The sequence below is a fragment of the Prunus mume genome, linkage group LG1, assembly GCF_029339155.1.
Source record: "Prunus mume cultivar Tortuosa linkage group LG1, ASM2933915v1, whole genome shotgun sequence".
In the NCBI taxonomy this organism is placed as follows: domain Eukaryota; kingdom Viridiplantae; phylum Streptophyta; class Magnoliopsida; order Rosales; family Rosaceae; genus Prunus; species Prunus mume.
Genome location: NC_142698.1, coordinates 510935 through 526868, shown reverse-complemented (window position 1 = coordinate 526868; position 15934 = coordinate 510935). Strand labels below are relative to the sequence as shown.

General features: G+C 42.8%; 1 pseudogene; it reads right to left on the bottom strand.

Moving 5' to 3' along the window:
* Positions 1–1122: 1122 nt before the first annotated feature.
* LOC148920606 (PR5-like receptor kinase pseudogene) lies at positions 1123–4116 on the bottom strand (annotated as a pseudogene).
* Positions 4117–15934: the final 11818 nt, after the last annotated feature.

Genomic DNA, 15934 nt, shown 5'->3' with positions numbered 1-15934 from the left:
GATAGTGAGTCCTAGCTATTGTTCTTGACTGATTTTAAACCAATTTCTCTTAAACTCTAATTTAAATTCTGTTTTGTTTTCTTTCCCGTGTTTTGTTTTATTTACAAAATCAAATCAAAACCCCATTGGTATTGGCGTGTGTGTGGAAGTCATTGTGGTTTCAATCTTTATTTTGTTTTCGTGTTTAATTGTGTAAGTTTTCATTGTGTGACATCGATAAACATCTCTTTAGATTACAATCTATGTGGGATCGACCCTTGCTTGCTTACTACACTATCATTTGATTTGTGCACTTGCAAGGTTCTAATATTATTGTTAAAAATTACCAACAATCCCGATAAAGGTATTGTTCTATGTATATTTGTTTTTTCTATCAATATTGTGTTGAATTATAAATTCCTGCTGGTTTAAGTTTTATTTTACAGATGTAATATTTTGGTTGGATGAAACTTATATGACTCAGATTTAAGACAAGTGTCCAGCTTACATTGCTGGATCAATTGTAAGGCCGGAGATCACATTCTCAGCATTGTAAAAGGAATGTTCCGTTAGAAATGAGAGCACTGTGCACTGCCATGTTTTGTGCATAGCGACGAACATTTGAGCATTACTGTGTAGCCATTCTTTCTCTGCATTTTTCTAATTTCTTCAATTCATCTGGTTTTGTGTGAGCTGATGCATTGTGTGTGCAAGTTCTGATTGAAATCTCAACATATTGTAATGCCAAGTCTTGAAGCCCTTGATATATGCAACGAATAAGATTGAAGTCTTTCATTCACAGTATAGTTTAGTTGTTCCAATTTATACTCAAACACCAAAAATACTGTAGCGATTCTTTGCTGAAAACAGAGAAATCATGAAAACAGTTTTTCACTCTCAGTTTTCAGATAATGATAACTGTTTCATTTTATCCAAACCAACTTTTTTACAGACCAAAAGATTCTTTTCAATTCAGAGGCCTACCCAACATAATTATAACAATATTTTAAAACAACAGATTTCTTCCTTTTTATTATTATTTGTGTTTGCGCAGTGCCTTCTTTCTTCTCCCTCTCAATAACAGTCTTCTTCTTCTTCTTCCCTCTCTCTCTCTCCCTTCTTCTTCTCTCTTTCTTCTGCCTCTCAATCATTGTCTTCTTCTTCTTCCTCCCTCTCTTTCCCTTTTCTTCCTCCCTCTATCTTCTCCCTCACAGCTTGCATGTCTTCTTCTCCATGTGGGGTCGTCTCCCATGGCTGCCAAGGCCAACATGGGACCTCGAAGCCATTTCCAGGGCTGCCATGGGGCCGTCTGACACCATTGACCCCATGGTGGATCTGCCACTGGTTGTAGTCATACAGTCCTCTGCAGCTATTGACCTCATGGTGGATCCGCCACTGGTTGTAGTCATACTGATCTTCTGCAGCAGAAAACAAGAAAGGTTTGGGTGCAATTCGCAAGGAATGAAGGGGTCCTTCCAACATCTCTACAACTTTGCTCATTGATGGCCGATCAGAAGGAATGGTCTGAATGCACCACAAACTTATTAATACCATCTTTCTTGCTATTTCTTTTTCCTCCTCTGTGATTGCCCCAAATACATTTTCATCCTTTTCTAGCTCTAGATCTTTATAAACATGATGTGGAAATATTTCACTCGTATGAGACACTCCCAAATCCAAATTATTTTTTGCTCCAACCATTTCAAGAACCAACATACCGTAGCTGTAAACATCAGATTTGTGAGATACTCCACCAAAGTTCCGGCTAAACACTTACGGTGCAATGTATCCTGCAGTTCCTCTTGCCCGATCCATCGATACAATCTGTCCTTCGTTTTACATAATTTGGCAAGGCCAAAATCAGAGATTTTTGGGCGAAAATCTTTGTCGAGAAGAATGTTCTGTGGTTTTATGTCAAAATACAAAATTCTTGTGTTACATCCACGGTGTAGGTATTCTAGTCCTCGCGCAATACCAACTGCAATTTCAGATAGTGTTTTCCATTCTAAGAGAAAATTTGCCATTCCAGACCCGTGCTTATGTATGAAATTATCCAGAGATCCATTAGGCATGTATTCATAAATCAAAGCTCGATTGTCCCCCTCATAACAGAATCCAGAAAGAGTGACTATGTTGACATGGGAGGTTCTACCAATGCTAGCAACTTCATTAATAAAATCTTCTCCTCCATTACCCTTGGACTCGCTTAGGACTTTGACCGCCACCAGAAGCCCATCAGGTAGCCTGCCTTTGTACACAGTTCCATATCCACCTTTACCTATTTTGCCCACACAACTGTTCGATTGGCCTCTAGAGCAGGGCAGCTGTAGTAAAACCGAACACGACCCGGTATGCAGTGCGGGTAGCAAGAGCGCTACATCAACGGGAGACTCGGGTGAAAGACCAAACAGCAATGTCACCGTTGTTAAACTGCGAACTTGGAATAAAGTTAACCTCCAGCCCGGGCAGTTGAATTGCACGCGTAGTAAAATGTCAGGTTTGTAAGCCTGAAGGATAATTAAGCAGAGAGAAGTTGATGCTGGTGTTGATGTAAGTCCGAGGCGAGATAGTTCCCAATAGTCTGCCTAGCAACTGTATGAGAGGAGCACTAGAGTCCGTTTAAGAATTCAGAGTTGACATTCGACATGTTGATCATGGGGGCATTCTCTAGGCATTTGACCTCGAACCCGGCAGACCACGAATTAGCGGTTTACTCCCAAAAGGGGTATGAGATGCCTCCGATGCCACAGATTAATAGCCGCTGCAGTTTGTATATTGTTCATTGTCTGGCATAGACTTAACTCAGCGTTGATGAAAGAAAGGAAGTGATCAAGAGCAAGGGAAACAACGATTGAAGCGAGAAGGGTATGCATATTTGCTGGGAAGGCTCGGGGTAAGTGACAAACCAATACAAGTTTAAAAATAGAAAAAGGGAAGCACAGGAATACAACTAGAAATTGGATCGTGATTAAGGAATGAGTCGTGTTTTTTGGGGCATAGAAGAATTCGAAACCTCCAAGCAGGTCGTGATTCACAGTCGTAATAGTCATTGTTTGATAGAAGTGCCAGTCAATGGAAATTTTGATGCCACTAAAGCGCGTCTATTCAGAAAATGAAGTATGTTTTTTGGCGAAGCGTGGAATTGTCAAGGGTCGGGCTCGAAACCTCTGCTTCACACTAATTTGAGAAAAGAAAGAAGGGAAGGCCTCAGCAATGTTAAGCCCACACTTCCACCACTGATTCATCACAACTGTACATTGATTGTTATCTTTCACGAATTCTAATTGAAAACTTATGGGGTCCACTACAAATATTACTTCAACAATTCAAATTATAGAATTTGCACTTCTCCTCTTGCAATTTCTGAATTTCTGTATGGGTAACTTTGAATTTTTTATTTAATTTGGTTTCAAATCAGGATTAAAGGACACGAATACTTCCAATAGAGGACATAAATTGAAGTCTACGTGTTTCCCTCTTTTTGGCCAAGTAGGCCAAAGGAATGATTTTTTGTTCCTTCTTCTCTTGAGATGCATAGGTGTGCCACCACCAAGCCACTTCATGGCTTGGATGGAAAGATTGTGTGAATTTTTTTGCGCTTCTGACTTCTAATCAAACGATTGATCTGCCAAGCAAGAAACCTCCTCTCCAACTTGTGTTACATCCACGGTGTAGGTATTCTAGTCCTCACGCAATACCAACTGCAATTTCAGATAGTGTTTTCCATTCTAAGAGAAAATTTGCCATTCTAGATCTGTACTTATGTATGAAATTATCCAGAGATCCATTAGGCATGTATTCATAAATCAAAGCTTGTTTGTCCTCCTCATAACAGAATCCAGAAAGAGTGACTATGTTGACATGGGAGGTTCTACCAATGCTAGCAACTTCATTAACAAAGTCTTCTCCATTACCCTTGGACTTTCTTAGGACTTTGACCGCCACCAGAAGCCCATTAGGTAGCCTGCCTTTGTACACAATTCCATATCCACTTTTAACTAGTTTGTCTATGAAAGAGTCTGTCATTTTGTTGACATTTGCATAGGTATACCGCTTTGGAGTAAGCGATCCATAGTTCCTTATAAATGCCTTAACATCAAACTCATCCCTCTTATCTTTCTTGATGAATAAGACCATTTTTTGCTTCCACAATATGCATATACAAAGAATGATTACCATCACGGAAAATCCACCAACAGCCAAACCTGCAATAAAAAACTTGTTTCATTGTAATTACTTGATTTGTTGGATTTTTATTTTATGTAGTTATTAGTTAAGCTCCTAGTGATTTTAAACAATTGTTGATGCTCTTTTTCAGAGAGGGTCAACTTAGGGAAAAAGGGGTTTGCCTTCAACAGTGGAGAAGGTGAGGACCTTCTGTAAGGGTCGAGCCTGCAGAAGACAAAGTAGGAGAAGCAATCGTTAAGCTTTGGACACCGGTGTGGTGCTGGCCGAACGCTCTCCGATGCTTAAGTCAGCTAAGAGTAATAACTTTAGTAGAGTAATAGCAAAAGATAAGAAAGTAGTTACCTTTTTTACTAGGGTACTGTTCCCTATTTATAGGGAAGTAAAAGTGGGAGGTTTGCGTAGATTTTCGATGTGGGACTTTGTGCAAGTCGCCGTGGTGGTGACACGTGTCATGGAGATTAGGTTTGGCAATTGGGACCTTCAACAGTCGGGAGCTTCGGCAGGTGCTTGGCACCTCGGAAGAGTGTCTTCCTTCGGCAGCGGAGAAGGCGTGTCTGCCTTGCTGCTAGTTGTTTTGAGGCTGGATATGCTCGGTTGATTATGGTGTAAATAGTAGTCCCCCAAGTTCACGGTCAAGAAGTGACTTTTGGGTTAGGAACTTGTTAGATTTTGGTGTAATCATGAGTGAGCATTCCAGGTTCAGTGGGAGCCGTAGGGCATTCCCTAGTCCCCCAAGTTGGCAAGCTAGAAGTTGCATCAACACTTGGTAGCTGAGTGAGTCTACAGAACCATAGGTAGCTGGGTACTTGGGTTTTGCAAAGAGGCCGGGTGAGCTCTGTGGGGCTGAGCTTCGGTAGAGGTTGTGGCCTTGAAGCTTTGGCAAAGGAGCCTTGGGAGAAAAATTTGAAAAGCAAGAAGCAGGGCCTTTGTAGTATATTTAGGTTCTTGGAAAAACCGGGTCAAAAAAGTTGGGCCTTAATAGAGATTTGGCAAAATTCTCCTTGGGGCTAGGCTTGCAAGGCCAGCCCTTTTTTTATTTTTTTTATTTATTTATATTTTTTATTTATATTTATTTATAAAAAAGAAGGATTGCTTAGGGTAGCTTGAGGCTTCTAGTAAAGTTTGCATGGCCCTTGCCGTTCGACAAGGGACAAGATGGGCCTAGGAGAAAAGGCTAAGCTTCAGCAAAGTTTGGGAAGAAAGAGAATTTCGGGGTCCGGCCTCTGGGGCATGTCGCAAGGTTTGGCTTATTTGAACTGTAGTAGAACCGGCACATGTGAGGGCTAGGGTTTGGTAAGGTGAGGTCCTCTTTGTATAAAGCTGTCGTTGGCAGTGACCTCCTATCACCATTCGAGTGTTTCTTGAGCAAAGTCTTGAGTGCATGGATTGAGCCTTGCGACGGCAACGCATAGTATTAGCCATTTTCGTGAGTGCGACACGTGTGCGATAGGTTTGTCACGGCTTGCAACTTTAGCCGAGTTTAATTTGAAGGAGGATAGCAAGAAGTGTCACCTCCTTAGCGGTGCACAGCCCTTGCCCGTTCGGCAAGGGCATCTTAGACATTTTCGGACTCCTTCATCTTTGGTCGGGTAAGTTCCTGCGAGGCCTCCTTTTTCTGTGCTCAACCTTTGCCGTTTGGCAAGGATGGGTTGAGTAATTTTTGTTGTCGCCTCACCTTTGTGAGCTTAGTGCAGGTTGCTAGGAGTTAAGTTCGGCAAGGTCTCCGTGTCGGAGGTTCGGTCGTAGAAGCCTCGGCGAGAGCAGTTCATTGCGAAACACAGTTGCACAGTGATGGCGTCGCCATTTTGGAAGGAGGCTAGGCTGCTTGGAATTTCAAAGGAGCTGGTGAGGAATTGGTGCTGGTCTTAACGCTTTGGCAAGGTGAGTTTAAAAATATTTGTGAGTCCTCCTTTGGATCTGAGTGGGGCTTGCCGTTTGGCAATTTGTTGAGCTGTGCAAGAGTGGTCTGATTATCTTTTGTGGCTGTGGTCTAGTTTGGGAGCATTGGGGTTGAGCCTTTGAAATTTTGATATGTGTAGGGTGCTGGAAGAGGTGTTTTGTTTACTTGAGTTTTTGTTTGCAGGTCCAAGTGTCTGACTCAAAGACTCAGACTGTAACACCCCGACTCCAATTTATTCATATTTTAATTAAATTAAGAGAAATTATGAATTTACCCTTAGGTTAAGGGTAATTTTGGTCATTTTCTTATCCGGAAGGATTTCGGGACCAGAGTGGTTTGGTTGCGTACGTGGTACTGAGATGAAACCGTAGACATGTGGTAGGCTTGAATCGGAGTTGTAACGAAGATTTGGCGATCAAAATAAGTTCAGTGGCGCTACTATAATTATTTCAAAGTAAGTTTGAGTAAAAAGAAGATTTTCAATTTTACCCCTCACTTTCTCTCTCTTTTCTCTCTCTCTCTCTCCGATTCTCTCTCTCACAACTCACCCCCCGTGTTTCACTGTTCACCGAGCCGGAAAAACCCTCACAGCCATCACGTCCGCCACCTCACCCTCGAGACCGGTCCCATTCGAACCACCACCTTCTCCTCTCTCTTCCCCGGCTAGCACAGCTCCTGGAACCCTTGAGATTCCCCGGAAAATGCAGAAACATCGCGGATTTGACAGGAACTTCCAGCCGCTCGAACTCGCTCCTCCACCACCATTTTCGACGGGTGAGGTGAGGTTTCTCATCCATTTTTCGAGTTCTAACTGTCTGTTGCATACGTTTTGATCAATTTGTAGTCTAGGAACCGATTTGAAAAGGTAGGTTTTGGCCGGTTTTCAATTTGAAATTCGGCCAGATTCCGTCTGAGTGGACCTTGTGGTAGTTGAAGAAAGTGAACCTGACCTTGAGAAGAAGCTAGGGTAGGAAGGGTGAGCGTTGGTGTGGAGATTTTCCGTCGCCGAAAATTTCTCTACACACCGACGCGCTGCCGGCAGTGTGGCGGCGGGTGGGTAAGGCTGGTGAAGTTGCTTTTTATCTTGATGAAATCCTTAGGTTATCATAAGGGTGTAGGATTTTACGGATCTTAATTTAGATGTCGTTTGACTATCGAACGGATTTCGCATATTGTGCGTTATCCAGGTTCGATAGGTTCTAACCGTTGGATCGTTTCCAAATTGCAGTATGTTGATCTAGGTACTCTTAGAAACCTATAGGAATTCACGGATCGTGAATCGGAGCCCCGGATGTTCCGATTCAATAATTCGAAGTTTGGGGATTAGCGATAACCGTATGCGATTGGAAGCGATTCCCAAACCTGTAAGCGGACCTTAGGATATTCTATTGGACGTACACGCACCGGGAACTTGGGGATTTAAGTATTCTCTTTTGTGAATTTCTGTTGTGAAGTGCGTTATATTAATCAAGAGTTCGTATCTCAAATAGGTACTTCGGTCGATCATTCGCGTGAGTGAGTGACCCTTTCGGGGCCGGGCAGCTTGGGATTATCTGTGAGTGGACTTTGTTTTAAGCATATGCATGGTTTTATTGATAAAAGATTTGTGCATATATTTTAAATCGTGATTATGATTTAATAATTATTTGGTTGATGGATTTGGATATTCTTATACGTATTGGCAATATATTTTGGGTATGGCTATATTTGAGTATTATGGATATGTTTATATGGATTTTGGGATGTCTATCTATATTGCCTATGTATAGAGTATGTGAGTTGTTGATGTGAGGTAGTGGAAGGATATGAGTTTGAGGGATGGTTGGGAGATATATGAGTATGTTAGGTGAGTACCATTCCCTAGTTACTAGGCTTCCCACACACGTCGTTGGCGCCGGTGGGGTGGGAAGGCCATGAGATTGTGGGTCTCAAACATGTCGTTGGCAGTGCCGGTGTGTGAGACACTTCCCATCCGTGTCGTTGGCAGTGCTGGCATATGGGAATAGTATGTATATTGCTTAGTATTATCACACACGTTGTTGGCGGTGCGTGGGGTGATGATCTGTCTGCTGTAGGACTTGTTATGAGATTTGTGAGCTACAAGTGTCGTTGGCAGTGCCGGGGTGTGAGCTATGGAGTTTCGTCCCCCGGTTGGACTACTCATCCCTGGACACGGGTTAGTGCTCGAAAATCCTGCGATACTAGCCAAACAATCCCCCGGTTGGATTGTTTCCCTGGTACATTAATATGGAGAGAAGTATATGTTATATTATAGTTATATGTATATATATATATATGTGCGTATATGGGTTGATGAGAGTTGCATATCTTTGCGAGTAGAGTTGTGGTTTTGAGATTTGGAGATTTATTGGACTTTGGGATTATGTGTTTTGAGTATTTGGGTTATGAATTGTGAAACTGTATGCTAGAGCATTATTTTTACACGGTGGGGTTATTATGTTGTTTCAAATGCAAACTTTTGTTTGCCCGTTTTGCGTTACTCCTATGATGGAAGGGCAAAGTTCCCCAACGCCTTGAGAACCATAGACTGGTCAACAAGTCAGCTTTCTTTGGTGTGCGAGCGTGCCACTGCTAGTAATAAAAATTCTAGCAGACTTAGTTTGGAATGGATAACTTGCGCCCCAAGTTACTGATTTCTGCAAACAAACGATTGTGAATTTGGGTGAGGAATATCTCCCAAGTAAGTTCTTTTCTTGCCTCGATGGTGAGGACTTTAACAATTTATCTCAGTATAAAGAGGTTGTTCGGCCGAATGGTTGATGAAATTTAAGCCGTTTTAGGCGAATCGCCTTTTACAAAACTATAACAATAAATACTCATGCTAGAGAGATGAAGATCGATTGGAACTCCATTTACGCGAGATGGAAGGTTCTGCTCCGGCCGGATGAAAATGCCCTGGACTAGAGATGCCCAGTTGGACCGAGACGCTTGGATTTGGACCGTTGACAACCTTGATTGCCAGGCTTCAACTTGTAAATCGATACCAAAGGTTGATTCTGGCGAGCTTCAATGTACCTTAAGCTTTGTGAAGCTTCGAGTGTGAATCGGTTTCCTCGATGCACTGCAGTAAATGCTTTTGAGGACATCAGTGCGCTAGAGATTGCATTGTGAATTTTGTTGAGGCTTTCCATATTTGGAGAGAACTCAAGCTCTACCTGTCTTGGTTTTTGCTGAACCAAATTTGTAACGAGAGAAATCTCGTTTTGAATGACTTATTTCTTAAGTCTGAGCTTTGGGAATTCTGATCTGAAGCTGGTTTTACTTGAAATTCAAGTGGGCTTGTTGGTTGATTTTTGTTGTTGTGTTTGTGTTTTGATTTTTTTGTTGTGTTTGTGTTTTGATTTTTTGTTGTGTCCCTTACCCTGTTCACTCCTTCTTGTATTTATAGTAAACTGTTTCTTCTCTGGAGTAGGGTGATTGTGTTTATTTATTGGGAGGCAAAGATATTTCCCCCCTTTTCCTCTTCTTTAATGGAAGGAAAGAAAATAGGATTTCTTCAGTTTTGGCAGATAGGCTCTCAAATAGGCAATCACTTCCCTGATTTTCTTGAAAAGGAACCTAATCTCTTTCCCAATTTCAACTGCCCCTTGTGATATTTTACCCGTGATGGTTAGTTTGATTCCTTTTCTGGACAGCTCCCTGCTTTCCTGCTTATCCTCTCTCGAGATTGTAACTTGCTTATCTCCTTGGGAGAATTACCTTCTCTGAAAAGACAGAAGAAAAATCTCTGAATATATATATATATATGTAAGAGGGATTTGATCTTCAGTTTTTTCAGAATCAACTTGATGTCATGAACCCTTCAATCACTTCTTCTATGATTGCCATTGCTGACTTTTCTTTATCCCAAAGATGTCACGTGGGATTGTTCCTATTTCTGGCTCCCTCTTCCTATTATATTGGGCCTCACTTTGCTCTGATGAGTCTTGGGCTGGTCTTACTGGTTTTTTGGGCTTCCATCTTTCTTTGATTTTTTGCAGCTTTATTCAGGGCCTAATTTTTGGGTGGGTGTGTCAATTTTGGCCCAAACAACTTTATTTTGTCCACTCACATATTTCTGCTTTACGCCCCTGGTAGAGGTGTCAAGCGGGACGGCTGGCCGACGGCACGAGCCCGATCCATTTAAATGAGGCGCGGCACGGCACGAGCACGAATATTAATGGGCGTGCTGCACGCACAAACTTGGGCCGGGCGGGATCAAAAATGAGGTCAATGGACCGGGCGCCACCCGACATGGGCGGCTTGGCCCAGCACGCTTCAAAGCACAGCCGAGCCAAGCACGAGCCCAAGCACGGCCCACTTAACATTTTTTTCTTTCTCAAAAGTCAAAATGCAATAATTTGACATCTAATGTCATTATTTATATGTTTTTTTAATCATAAATATATATTTGATGTATTTCATTTTAGGGAAATTACTTGGGTCCTTAATTAATTAAACATATCAACTACAAATTAATTAAACAATATAGGACTTGATATCTAATCAGTACATATGACATATATGCTTATCTTATAATCAAAGCAAGACATTATTTCACATATAAAATAATAAGTTGTTTAAAGATGAAAAGTTGAAGTGGACTTTGTAGAGTTTGACACTTTTTGCCCTCTGCCATTTTCATATTGTTTGGATGTTTGATTGATTAATGTTTTCAAATAGTTCATCATTTCTTGCCTCTAATTATATTTTTAATGTTTATAATTTGAATTATCTAGTGAAAAAAAAATGAAGTGAAAAAAATTCAAATTAAATGGATTGGTTCTTGGGCCCGAGTGTGGCACGAGCACGAGCACGGGCACGGCACGAGCCCGGCCCGGCCCGTTTCAATATGGACATGGGCTTTGGGCCGGGCCGGGATCAATAATTTTACTAAATGGGCCGGCACGGCACGGCCCGATAAATTAAATGGGCCGGCCCGGCCCGACACGAAAACGTTAAAAACACGAGTTTAAGCGGGATGGGCGGCACGCACGGCCCGTTTGACACCTCTACCCCCGGCGTAGTTGCTCTTGGAAGCGTTCGAGCAGGTTGCGAGCTCAAAACATTCCATCCGTAGATAGGACTTGTGTAAATTCCTTCTACTCAACTGTTTGTTGTAAACAAATTCTGTTGGACACTCTGTTATCACCCATGTTAGGTTGTTACTTGAGGCCGAAGGCCACTTTACTTTGGATTGTTGTATGTTGAAAGCATGCTGACAGTTGGGATTTATATTATGTAAATTATGCAGGTTGAATGTTGTTGGGTTTGAGCATTTTGGGAGAGACTCTACAAAATTTTGGTAGGATGTCTCGAGGTTTTAATAAGTGGGCGGCATCGAGATGTCGGCACCAAGACGAAGTCGCCCGTTTTGAGAAAATTCAGGCGGTCTGTCGACAGTATGAGAGCATTAGGTTCATTTTTCCTTCGACTTTGCACTTTTGCTGCATTGTTGATCTAATGATTTTATGGTTTCTTTGTGTAGAACCATGTCAACTTGCCGAGCAAGAATGCGAGGTCATGGTCGAAGATGGGGGCCAAATCCTCCACCATCATCTCCGTCACCACCTCCTTCGCCACCAGTTCCATCTCCTCCACCATCTCCACCTGCCGGAGATAATGCCTTGGACTTGCACCACATGCTAAGCCAATTCACATGCACGATGACTACGACTTTGGGGGCGTAATGCAGAAAGTTCGAAATCAAAGGTGAAGGAACTTGGAGCAAAAGTTCATGGGTGACCCAGACCAGCAGAGGCAGTGTTGGATTACCGTGTGGAGCGGATCTTTGAGGTCTGGAGTGCCCAGATGGAGATATTGCCCTAGTTCCACTCAAGGAGGTAAACAAGGCAGGCAGCGACCCAATATGCTACTTTTGTGGAAAGCGGGGCATACTAAGAGGACCCTGCCACCGATCTACCCTAGTGATACAAGAGTGCGAGGGACGGAGCCAGAGAGCGGGAATATGGGTCATCGTAGTCGAGTGGTGCTACTTCCTCTGCAGCAGGATCTTCCAAAGAGTGGCACCGTCATCTTCTAGGAAGAGGTGGCAAAAATTCAAAGTCGACCTGGCGGTCTACCACTCGAGCTAGGGTGTTCTCTATGACCCACAGGAGGCACATGCCACCTCGAGCACGTGATTACAGTATGATCCCTATTTTTGGTTATCTTGCTCATGTTTTAATTGACCCAGGGGCCACACATTCTTTCGTAGCACACAACTTTGTACCTTATGTCAGTGTGAGATCGACACCCATGACAGGAAGCTTTAGTATTTCTCTACCCACGGGGGAAGTCTTGTATGCGGACTGGGTGTTTAGAGAATGTTATGTCCAAGTAGACGATGCGTGGTTGGAAGCCGATTTGATTCCCTTAGATTTGATGGACTTGGATATTATTTTGGGGATGGATTGGCTAGAGAAGCATCATGTGTCCGTGGATTGTTTCCGGAAGGAAGTGACACTCCGGAGTCCAGGACAACCCAAAGTGATTTTCTGAGGAGAACGTAGAATTCTCCCTACCTGCCTTATCTCTGCTATTATAGCTAAGATGTTACTCAAGAAATGGTGTGAAGGATTCTTAGCTCATATCATCGACACTCGAGAGATCACCTTGAATCTGGAAGATATCCCCGTTGTTAGTGAGTTCCCTGATGTCTTTCCGGATGATCTTCCTGGGTTACCTCCTGAATCGGAAATCGAGTTTACTATTGAACTTCTTCCGGGCACTAATCCTATTTATCTAACTCCTTATAGGATGGCACCAGCTGAGCTCCGGGAGATGAAGACTTCGATTGCAGGAATTAGTGGATATGGGATTCATCCGACCTAGTGTTTCCCCATGGGGTGCACCGGTGTTGTTTGTGAGGAAGAAGGATGGGACCATGAGGTTATGTATTGATTATCGGCAGTTGAACAAGGTGACAGTACGTAACCGGTATCCTTTGCCTCGGATTGATGATTTGTTTGATCAGTTGAAGGATGCCAAGTATTTCTCTAAGATTGATCTGAGGTCAGGATATCATCGGTTGAGGATTAGAGAGAGGATGTCCCCAAGACCGCATTCAGAACAGCGGTTTGGGCATTATGAATTTCTGGTGATGCCGTCAGACTGGTGGCCGAATGCTCCAGCAACATTTATGGATCTCATGAACAGAGTGTTCCGACCATACTTGGATCACTTTGTGATTGTGTTCATAGATGATATCTTGGTTTACTCTAAGACTTTGGAATGACATAAGAAGCATCTAAGGTTGGTATTGAGGACTTTAAGGAGGAAACAACTTTATGCCAAATTTAGCAAGTGTCAGTTTTGGCTGGATAGAGTGGTATTCCTTGGACATGTAATCTCAACGGAAGGGATTTATGTGGACCCACAGAAAGTTGAGGCTATTGTAAATTGGGTACAACCTACAAGTGTGACGGAAGTGCGGAGTTTTCTGGGGTTAGCAGGCTATTATCGTCGATTTGTGGAAGGGTTCTCTTCGATAGCAGCACCTTTCACGAGGTTGACAAGGAAAGACGTTACATTTGAGTGGACGGAGGAGTGCGAACAGAGTTTTCAGGAGTTGAAAAGCGGTTGACCACCGCTTTGTTTTGCTCTTCCGATAACTCGGGGGGCTTCGTGATCTATAATGATGCATCTTTGCAAGGTTGGGATGTGTTCTGATGCAACATAATCGAGTGATTGCTTATGCCTCGAGGCAACTCAAGAAGCATGAAGAAATTATCCAGTCCATGATTTGGAACTTGCTTTGCAGTGGTGTTTGCTTTGAAGATTTGGCGGCATTACTTGTATGGTGAGACATGTCAGATTTTCAGCGATCACAAGAGCCTTAAGTATTTCTTCATTCGAAGGAGCTGAATATGAGACAACGGCGTTGGCTAGAATTGATTAAGGACTATGATTGTACGATTGAGTATCACCCAGGTCGAGCTAATGTGGTTGCCAGATGCATTGAGTAGGAAGACTACTGCAAACTTAGCTCATATCAGGACGGACCTATCTTCCGTTGTTGGTGGAACAACGGAAGGATGGAGTAGAAATGGAGATCACTCAACAGGGTGGAATCCTTGCTAGCTTGCATGTGAGACCCATATGGTGGGCAGGTAATTACAAGCAGGTTGGAGATCCTGCACTCTGTAGGATAAGGAGAAGTAGAAAATGGAACACGAAGGATTATGCCATAAGGGAGACGGGAGCCTTGGTAAAGGAGCTCCTCTATGTGTACCCGTGAAGAATCTTTGAGTTGAAGAGAAATCATAGAGGAAGCTCAACTTGCTCCACTTACACTATGCATCTGGGTAGCACGAAGACGCACTGACGCCACGGGCATATTATTCATGGCATATATGAAGGGAGACATTGCCAAGTATGTGAGTAGATGCTTGATTTGTCAACACGTGAGCGAAGGCGGAGCAAGCCATCGACTCATGCAACCACTTCGATTCCGAATGGAAGTGGGAGCGTATTGCCATGGATTTTGTTTTCAAGCTTCCACGTACTTTAAAGGGTCATGATGGAATTTGGGTGATAGTGGATAGACTCACCAAGTCCTGCTCATTTCCTACCCATCAAGGAAACCTATCCTTTGACAAGGTTGGCAAAACTTTTGTGGACGAGATTGTGAGATTGCATGGAGCACTGTGTCCATTGTATCGGACAGAGAATCCTAGGTTCACTTCTCGATTTTGGAGGTGTTTACAAGAAGCTATAGGTACTAGATTGCAGATTCAGCCGCTTTTCACCCATAAACCGATGGACAATCGGAAAGGACTATCCAGACTCTGGAGGACATGTTGAGGTCCTGTGTGTTACAGTTTAAGGATGCATGGGATGTTCACCTTGCCTTGGTGGAGTTTGCTTATAATAACAGCTTTATATCATTCGAGTATTGGGATGGCTCCTTATGAGGCGTTGTATGGGAGGCAGTGCACGGGGACTCCTATTTGTTGGAATGAAGTGGGTGACAAGAAACTGGAAAAAGTGGATAGTATCCGAGTAACAAATGAGAAGGTGAAGATGATAAAAGAGAAGTTGAAAACTGCACAAGACCGACAGAAGAGTTATGCATAATGTGTCTAAGGATCTTGAGTTTGCGATTGGGGATTAGGTGTTCTAAAATTATCTCCTTGGAAGGGTGTGATGAGATTTGGGAAACGTGGGAGAGTTAAGCCCTCGTTACATTGGACCCTATGAAATCACGGAGCGAATTGGACACATTGCTTATAGACTTGTGTTACCCCAGCTATCTGAGTTCATGATGTATTCCATGTATCCATGCTCAGAAATACATGCTAGACCCTTCTCATGTATTAGAATATCAACCACGTAGAATTAGAAGAAGATTTGTTCGCATGAGGAACAACAGTACAGATCTTGGATAGGAAAGAACAAAGGTTGCGTTCTAGATCCATCAGAGTAGTGAAAGTTTTGTGAGAAGCCAAACCAGAAGAAGCTACTGGGAACCCGAAAGCAGATGGGCTAAGTACCTTTATCTCTTCCACAGTACGTGAATTTGGGACTAAATTTTTATAAAGGGGTAGATTGTAACACCTCACTCCAATTTATTCCTATTTTAATTAAATAAAGAGAAATTATGAATTTACCTGGGTTAAGGGTACTTTGGTCATTTTCTTATCCGAAGGATTTCGACCACGAGTGGTTTGCTATGAGGTGGTACCGTAGATGAAAACCAGAGACATGTGGTAAGTTTGAATCGAGCTGTAACAAGATTTGGCGATCAAAATAAGTTCGCATGCCACTGAATTACAAAGTAAGTTTGAGTAAAAAGCAGATTTTTCGCTTACCCTCACTCTCTCTCTCTCTCCCCGATTCTCTCCTCTCCCCCTGACTCCCTCTCCT